The sequence below is a fragment of the Physeter macrocephalus genome, chromosome 19, assembly GCF_002837175.3.
Source record: "Physeter macrocephalus isolate SW-GA chromosome 19, ASM283717v5, whole genome shotgun sequence".
Classification (NCBI taxonomy): Eukaryota; Metazoa; Chordata; class Mammalia; order Artiodactyla; family Physeteridae; genus Physeter; species Physeter macrocephalus.
This window is the reverse complement of record NC_041232.1, coordinates 68,135,031-68,143,786: the sequence shown is the minus strand read 5'-3', so window position 1 is coordinate 68,143,786 and position 8,756 is coordinate 68,135,031. Positions and strand designations below refer to the sequence as shown.

At 42.1% G+C, this 8,756-nt stretch overlaps 1 pseudogene; it reads right to left on the bottom strand.

Annotated features, from left to right (window-relative positions):
* Window positions 1–8,756, bottom strand: part of LOC129391590 (uncharacterized) — a 13,202-nt pseudogene that overhangs the window by 3,458 nt on the left and 988 nt on the right.

Here is an 8,756-nt window from a genome sequence, read left to right as displayed (position 1 = left end):
GCTGAGCCTGCGCGTCCGGAGCCTGTGCTCCGCAACGGGAGAGGCCACAACAGTGAGAGGCCCGTACCGCAAAAAAAAAAAAAAAAAAGATGCTCTATTTAAAGTAAATGTCCCTCAAAATGCATTAGTGAATTCAATAGTGTAAGACATCATGCAAAAAGAGCATTAATCACCATGTTCTAATTAAGGGTTATCAATTACATTCCCGAATTAGGCAGAGGATTTAAATTGCAGTGTTTTACCACCTCTACAGCCCTCCTTTCTACTTGCTTGGGAAAATTCAGCCTTCTGGGAGAGCAGCATCCTAATGGTCTTTTAAAAAAGAGTTAGAGACTAAATGTGCAGACAAAAGCACACAGATGAGCACAAAGCACACCAAAAATAAAATCTGATCCTTGAAATTAAATTTGTGGACGATTACAATGCCCTTTTCCAATTTATTAAAGCTTTCACTTCTAAAAACATAAAACTTTTGCTATGGGTGACATAAAAGGTGAATTTCAGTCTGGTCTGATTCTTTCTGTCAAGACTGATTCAGGTACAAGCTAGAGAAGCCCATTTTACCTGTAGATCTCCCCAGGAGCCCTGTAGTAACATGCTACTTCGTGCGGTTTTTCTGAAGAATCAAAGGGGGTGATATTACTAACTTCACCAAGATGACAAGTATGCGTCAGAAGGATCCTGGATAAATGGGGATATATGGCCACCCTGCTGGCGTGCCACACCTCCCCCCCAACACACTCATCTTACACTGAGAGGCAAACAGCCAATTTCACGGACCCCAAAGTGGAGCACATTAAATGCTTGCATTACCTGAGAATGCAAAACTCTGAACATGTAAGCAGGTATTCCAGCCCCTCACCGTTAGTGATAAACCTCTTTATCAGTTCTGAAATGTTCTTAGCCCCTTCTCATGCTAAGAGCAAACTTGGAAGTTACCTAGCAGGACCTGCATGGTATCCTCTGTGGAAATGGCCCAGAAAGCCATTGGCACAGAGTCCTATTATGTCACCAACAACTGAACCAAAACAAAGAAATACCTCCTGTTTGCGTCTTTCTGCACTGAAAAGGAAAGTTCAAACAAAACCTGTTCACAGAGAAATTACCTTTGCACATCCACTTATTGCATATCCCATTTCATTTGCATTAAAATGAAAATGTGGCTGTCTTAATCCATTGTTATAAATCCTGAGTGTACTCAAAGTGAGGGCATTTTGGTGCTTGAGAAAGAAAAAGAAAAATGAAATCCAGTTATTTAGCCAACATTCAACTCAGCAACTTAACAATTCATATAATCATAATAATAACTAATATTTATGAAGCCCTCACTGAGAACATGCAATTTTTTATGTCCTTTACATTTATTATGTCACTTGTCCCTTATAATAATCTTATAAGGTTGCCACCAACCTTATGAGATGAAATTAAAATCTAGGTTGGTTGAGTATACTAGGGTCACCCAGTGGCAGAACTGGGATTTGAATCAGGGAATTTGATGCCACAGCTGTGCTCTTAGTCATTAAGCAATACAGCCAGTTGAGCATTTAAAACAAATGAAAATAAAAAGAGAAATCTCATGAGCATCCAGTCTCTTTGTTAATGTAACCACCCACGCCAAGAAGTTAAGCTCCCAAATTCACAACGAGGCCTCAATCAATAGTTTGCATTGATCACATCAACCAGTGTTTGACTAGCTCTTTCCTTTTCCTTTGTCCAGAAAAATGATGAATCCAATCTAAATCTCATATTTCATCCATCTTAATAATAAATAATAATAATTAAATAAATAATGTTTTAATAATTTCAAAACATTTTTCTCAATTACCTGATTCAGAAATTCACTGAAAATGTTTTCATCGTTGCTTAGTTCACTTCTATTTTTCCAGTATTGTGCCAATTGTATTATTCCTCCTGGAAATTGATATTCTTTTGAACCTGAATCAGATGAAGTTTAAAAAAACAAAATAAGATAAAACTATTTCAAAATGGTACTACAAAAGGAGAGTCAAATGCAGTTCCAGTAAGGTACATAGCCCTTCTATAGTCACAGAAAGTTTATGTGGTAGGAATTGCCGATACCACCTCCTATGTTCCCCCAAGATATTGATCTGATACTGTCAGATACTATCCTAACTTCCCAAACTCCCCTGAAATTTCTAACATAGAGTGACCTCTTTAAGACAGACATTCAGGGCTTCCCTGGTGGCGCAGTGGTTGAGAGTCCGCCTGCCGATGCAGGGGACACGGGTTCGTGCCCCGGTCCGGGAGGATCCCACATGTCGCAGAGCGGCTGGGCCCGTGAGCCACGGCCGCTGACCCTGCGCGTCCGGAGCCTGTGCTCTGCAACGGGAGAGGGCACAGCAGGGAGAGGCCCGCGTACCGCAAAAAAACAAACAAACAAAAAAAGACAGACATTCAAGTCAGGGGACCTGGCTGGAAAACGTGAGAGCCATCCTAAATACCAATCCCTACCTCTCCCCTCAATCGGTCAACGAAGCCCTGTCAGTCCTGCGTCTCTAAATTCTCTGCTTCTCAACAATTCTTTCCCTCTCACCTAGGCCACCATCATCCCCTACTTGAGGGACTGCAGGAGCCCCCTGACTCATCACCCTGCCTCTCACCTGCCTCTCACCTGGCCACTTCCAATTATTCTCCACAATCCAGCTGGATTGGTCATCACTTCAAAAACCAAAACTAACACCAACTCAAAAAGATATATGCAGCCCATGTTCATCGCAGCATTATTTACAATAGCCAAGATACGGAAACAACCTAAGTGCCCAAGCTCAGAGCTACAGAGAACAGGGTGGTAGCTGCCAGCGGCGTGGGTGGGGGTGGGTGAAATGGTTGAAGGAAGTCAAGAGACACAAACTTCCAGTTACAAAATAAACACATCATGGGGACGTAATGTGGAGCAAGGCGGCTATAGTTAGTAATACTGTATTGCATACTTTAAAGTTGCTAAGATCTTGTAAGTTCCAGTGACAAGGAAAAAAATCTGTAACTATGTACAGTGATGGATGTTAACTAGACTTATTGTGGTGATCATTTCACAGTATATACAAATATTGAATCATTGTGTTGTATACCTGAAACTAACATAGTGTTGTATGTCAATTATACCTCAATAAAATAAATAAATTAATTAAAAACCTCATTGTGTCACTCTCCTATTTAAAGCCCCTTAATTGCTACATGATTGGCCTCTCCTCTCTCATAAGCCTCTTCTACTACAGCATGCCCCAGCCCCAGCACACCCCCCTCACACTCTGAATTTTTTTTCCACATTCTCTTTTGTTTCCAGGCCTTTTCTCACATTTCCTACTCTGTTGAGAAATGTGTCTTTTCAAACTTCTCTTGACTGTGATACACTGTAAAAAACACATTACATCTCAATCCAATACACCTATATAATCATATATATAAATACTTAACTGAAAAGGCTTCACAAAATACATACTATACCTTTCAGGTCATAAAATTATCTCCACACAAGGCTACCTGGAGACTGTGAGTAATCAGCATTGACAACCAGTTCTGCCAAGTTGGGAGGGAGACTGACCCCCTCATCCTCTTTTTGCTTATGGAATGTTCTAATGAAACTAATTCCACCTTCAGGCTGAAACACATAAGAGACCATATAAGATATCTGTGAAACATTCTATAAATTTTAGCAATAGAAGGGGCAGTAGCTGAGGATAGGGCAGCATTGGCACCAGTGTGGTTTTCAGTGGCCCAGTCAAAAGAGCTGACCCCGATTAGCCTAAGCCTTGTGATCTTTATGAAAATCTTCCAAGTATTCAATGTATGGGCGTTGGTATTTTATGGTCAATATAAACTCCTGCAAAAATATACACTGGTTCCCATGCTCACCAACACTCTCACTAATGACTCATTTCTTCTACTTCTCCCTATAACATTAGAGCAGGATCTGCTGCAAGATAAATCTCAAAATCTTACTATTTAGATTCCTAAATGTACCACAAAACCCCTTCCAGGTACCACTCACGGGCCATCATTAATTCTGATCATCCATTTGCACTGGCAGCATCCACGTCTGACCCTCTATACCCAGCATTATCAGCAATCCCTCCAGTGATAGTATAACTACTGAAAGAGATCAGAAAGAGAAAAGCAGCCATTCCTCAGGAACACTGTGGGAACCCCTGCATTAGATTAGGAAAACACAATTACATTATCTGTAGCAAAGTTATCCCTGGATGATGAAAATTATAGTAATTTTTATTAACTATATCATAACCTTTCTACCAATTCACTATACAGTAGCTTCCTATAGCAGTCCTTCATAAGGGAAAATAAAGAGCAATTCAACTTCAATGCTCTTGAGCCCATTACCCAAATGTCACTTTGTTGACTGCTACCTTAGAAACCAGAATATTCATGCCCTCTTTGTACCCTCAGGAGATTTGTTCTCAGCAGTGGTACAGACTCAAGGGACCTGGAAGCAATGCCCTCAGGTATAGAAAAAATTACATCATCAGCTTCCAGGGTTTGAAGTTCATGATGTGTAGAAAAGAAGAGCAAGAAAAGCAGTCTTCACTCCCCACATTCTCTATCCAGTGTACTGTGTTTTTAGGGAAGAAGATCACTTGGCCAGCTGTAACACTGTATGTGGTAATGACAGCACCATCGTCAACCGCCCCAATCCATGCTGTCCCCTGAAACATAAATGGAAGAGCTCATCCAACACTACTTTAGAGCAATGTTCCTTAACCTTTTTTCCCTTCTAAGGTACCACGTTAGACTTTTTTTTCTAATCGCCACCCTGTGAAATGTTAACACTACAGAGGTACTGTAGATCTGTATACTGTACACACATACTGCTCATGTACTACATGTGCATCTATGCTTTATACATAAAAAGAGTAATATTTTTACCCTGCTAACAACCAGTTTTTGCCCCCTTTTGGGCAATACCACCCCCACTGAGCATTTAGAGCTCTAAGTTCATGCCAGTTTGATAGTCTGAAAAGACTGCAGGCACATGTGTACACACATGCATGTGTGTGCTTGCGTGTGTTTGTGTGTGTATGCATACAGAGGCGTATGTATTTTCCAGATAAGAAAAAGTCTGCATACAATTTTGATAATAATAACAGTAATAGTAATAACATAGTGCTTTACGGTGTGTCCAGGTATTCTTCTAAGAAGGGTTTAATCTCATATAGATAAAGCTCTAATCTCTCTTCTTGCTGTAAATTCTAAAATCAATTGAACTGTGCAAGTATAAAAAAGGAGTTTTATTAACAACAACAGAAATATGTCACACACAAAAAACTGGCTGATCTATTAATAAGATGATCAGGGTAAGACCAAACTCTGAAAGTTCTATGAGAGCTTAGTCACTACAGCTTCCCCAGTGTCTGGAATACAGAAGCCATAAATACATTTCAGAATTAATGACTTATTTGAAATTCAAGTAAGTACACTAATTTCACCTCCAAAGAATTCTGAAAGGTCTAAACCACAAAAGGGCATCCAACTGGCTGATCTCAGAGACTCCAGGCTGAACATCAGCAAACTAGTTTGTTATTACAGTCACTGCTTTATTCCTTAGAGGGAAGCTGTAGTTTCTTTGATCATTAGATCACAGCTACCAGTTTTAGCTTTGGCTCAAAGGATGGAACAGTGGGGACTTCCCTGGTGGCACAGTGGTTAAGAATCCGCCTGCCAATGCAGAGGATACGGGTTCAATCCCCGGTCCAGGAAGATCCCACAGGCCACAGAGCAACTAAGCCCGTGCATCACAACTACTGAGCCTGCCCTCTAGAGCCCAAGAGCCACAACTACTGAAGCCCGTGCGCCTAGAGCCCACGCTCCACAAGAGAAGCCACCGTTATGAGAAGCCCGTGCACCACAATGAAGAGTAGCCCCCGCTCGCTGCAACTAGAGAAAGCCTGCACACAGCAACTAAGACCCAACACAACCATAAATAAATAAATTAATTAATTAATTAATATATAAAAAAAAAGATGGAACAGTGATCTTAACAATGTATGAAAAATGATTTCATACCGAAGAAAGAAGTTCAAAGTGATGCCAAGAATAATTAAAGCAAACAGGTGAATGCTTCAAGGCACTGATAACTAATCTAACTGAGTACACAGCCAAAGCCTGGATGCTGTCTACCACTTATTTAAGTAGGTTTTGCAACAACCTAAATAATAGTCTGAGGACACACAGCACAAATGCTTAAGGGCAGAACGTGGGCAAACTGGTGATACCTGTACAAGATAGCCGTGTTCGGAGGCCATTGCTTTTTACTCTCAGGGTCCCCAGAGTCATCCGTGATCTCTGACTGTTCAAGCTGATGCCAAAGGCCTCTTCTTCAATGCTGAGATAGTCTTTGGCGTTGTTCCTGTACCAGGCCCACTGGATTGCACCACCGGGGAACTCAAACACCTGAAAAGCCATAAGCAAATCCTCAGCATGGAGGCCATCTCCTGAGGAACGTGAGGCCACCATGGCCTATGGAGTAAGCGGGAAGCACAAGGGAAAAGGCAAGGTGGTGTGGTGAGTACTGGAGCCCCCAAAAGGAAGAGAAAGAATAGGTCTGCAAGACTCCCGGAGACAACGTGGTACATGCAGTGCTATCAGTCTCTGTTTGACATAAAAAAGAACACCTATCTTGGCAAGAGAACAGGGCTGTCCTGCACTTCTCCCCTCCAGCCAAACATAGAACTATCTACTAAAGAAAAATTCTGCCTGGAGCCAATATCCACCCAACTTTCCCCCTTCTCTATCCCTCACTTCCCTTCCTCCAAACAGCCCACAGCTGCTTCCTTCCAATGAAGAGAGAACAAAGCTTAGAAAACAAGCAATGGAAACTTTGTTTTGGAATCACCATTTAAAATAGATGATTCTTTTTCCTAATATGTGTGATCCATACCTTGGATTTAGGCAAATGATTAAGAAACTTGAATTTTGGATCAACAGCCTTTTGCACCGTGGGAACTGCTGTTTGCAGAGGCTGGGTTCCAGGTTCTGAATGGGGCTGAGAGTTGTTAACATAAACCAAGGAGAGAATCAGGACTCCAGATGCTGTGGTAGTGGTGCAGGCCACGAGACACACCAGGAAAACGCTCATCAGTGACCGCTGCCTCTTCTTTTCCTAGGAGAAGTTATGGAGCCATTATTCTCTACTCTTGATGCACGAGAAATGTTGCCTCCTTTCTCAATTTGGTCTATTTTCTCTTTATTTAAAAAAATGCATTTGTGGGATAAACATACTGAGTAAAATAGTACATGTGTAAATAAATACACACATACGTACACTCACGGTATGGTCAGGCCCCGTAAGACGGCTGCTCTCTTGCTCTCTGTACACCCCCTGCCCGCCTCCCCAGCCCGGCCTCATGCTTACTTATGCGCATGAATGCCTCCCCTCCTAAGTGGAAAGTTTAATCAGTAACCACCGGCGTGATCGCCGCCCCCAGCGGCCGCCCCCTCTAACCATTGTTCTAGCCCTGGGACCAGACCAGCTCCAGTATGTTCAGTCATCAACAGGAAACCACGGCACCTGCGTTGGTTGCTAACCCAAAGAGCCGTGCGGAGATGTGTTCCACAGTCCCCCTGGCAACCAAGGAGCCCTTTTGATGTCGTGCCCCCTACAATTGATAGCCTCTTCCTCCCCTATGGAGGGAAGATTGCTGTCGTGTCCTGCCTGCCTGCCCGTACACGGTGGGTGTCACTCCAGGACCTCGGCCTCTGACTTGTAAGATTCCGTGTCCGGTGAATCACTGACGTCTCTGCCGCTGACTCAGGCTCTCTCTTCAGTCTAGCAGCTGGGCAAGTGCAAGGACGGCAGGCTGTGGGGCACAGCCCCACACTCACACACACCCCGTATACCCAGATGACATCCAAATAAACAAGGATAAAAATAAAAATATAAGGAGCTGGGGCACAGAATAATACTAGAAAATTAAGTACCCAGTTAAGTTTGTATATGAAATGCATTCCAAGTCAGTCAGTTAGCCCCTATTTACCAGTTTCTTCACCTGAAAATCAAAGAGGTTATAAGTAGTATTTTCTAAGAACTTTTTGGTTCCAGAATGTACAAATGCATTTACATGTACAGCTACATGCATGGGAATAAGCAACATATCAGTAAACAATGGGCCTGACAGGTCTCTGTCTCTCTCTCCCCCTCCCTCCTTCATTAAATAGCTTCATTAAATTCCCTTCCTCCTGTGTATTACCTATATGAGCTTCCAAGTCACCACCCACCTCCAAGTCACAATATTTCCATGTATTTCTATGTTACTATTTCCTGGTTTCATATCACAAATATATGCTATAAACAGCAGTATTATTTCTGAGTTACAATCCACATTACTGAAAGCTGCCAAGAAAATACACACCCTAACCTTTGGACCAATTTGCCCTCACTCCTCTGACCGCTAAAACGACGTTTATAAGCAATGATTTCCAGGACTCCTTTTCCACTGCCTTCTGAGTTACTGGTCTTTCTCTCTGAGCAAGCAAATCTTTGATCACTAATAATTCTAACAGACATTCTTACTTTAACCTTCTTAAACATTCAAAAGAACACAAATAACAAATGTTGGTGAGGATGTGGAGAAAAGGGAATGTTGGTGGGAATGTAAACTGGTGCAGCCACTGTGGAAGTATGGAGGTTTCTCAAAAAAAACTAGAGATATAACTACCATATGACCTGGTAATTCTACTCCTAGGTACATAATAAAACACACACACACACACACACACACACACAC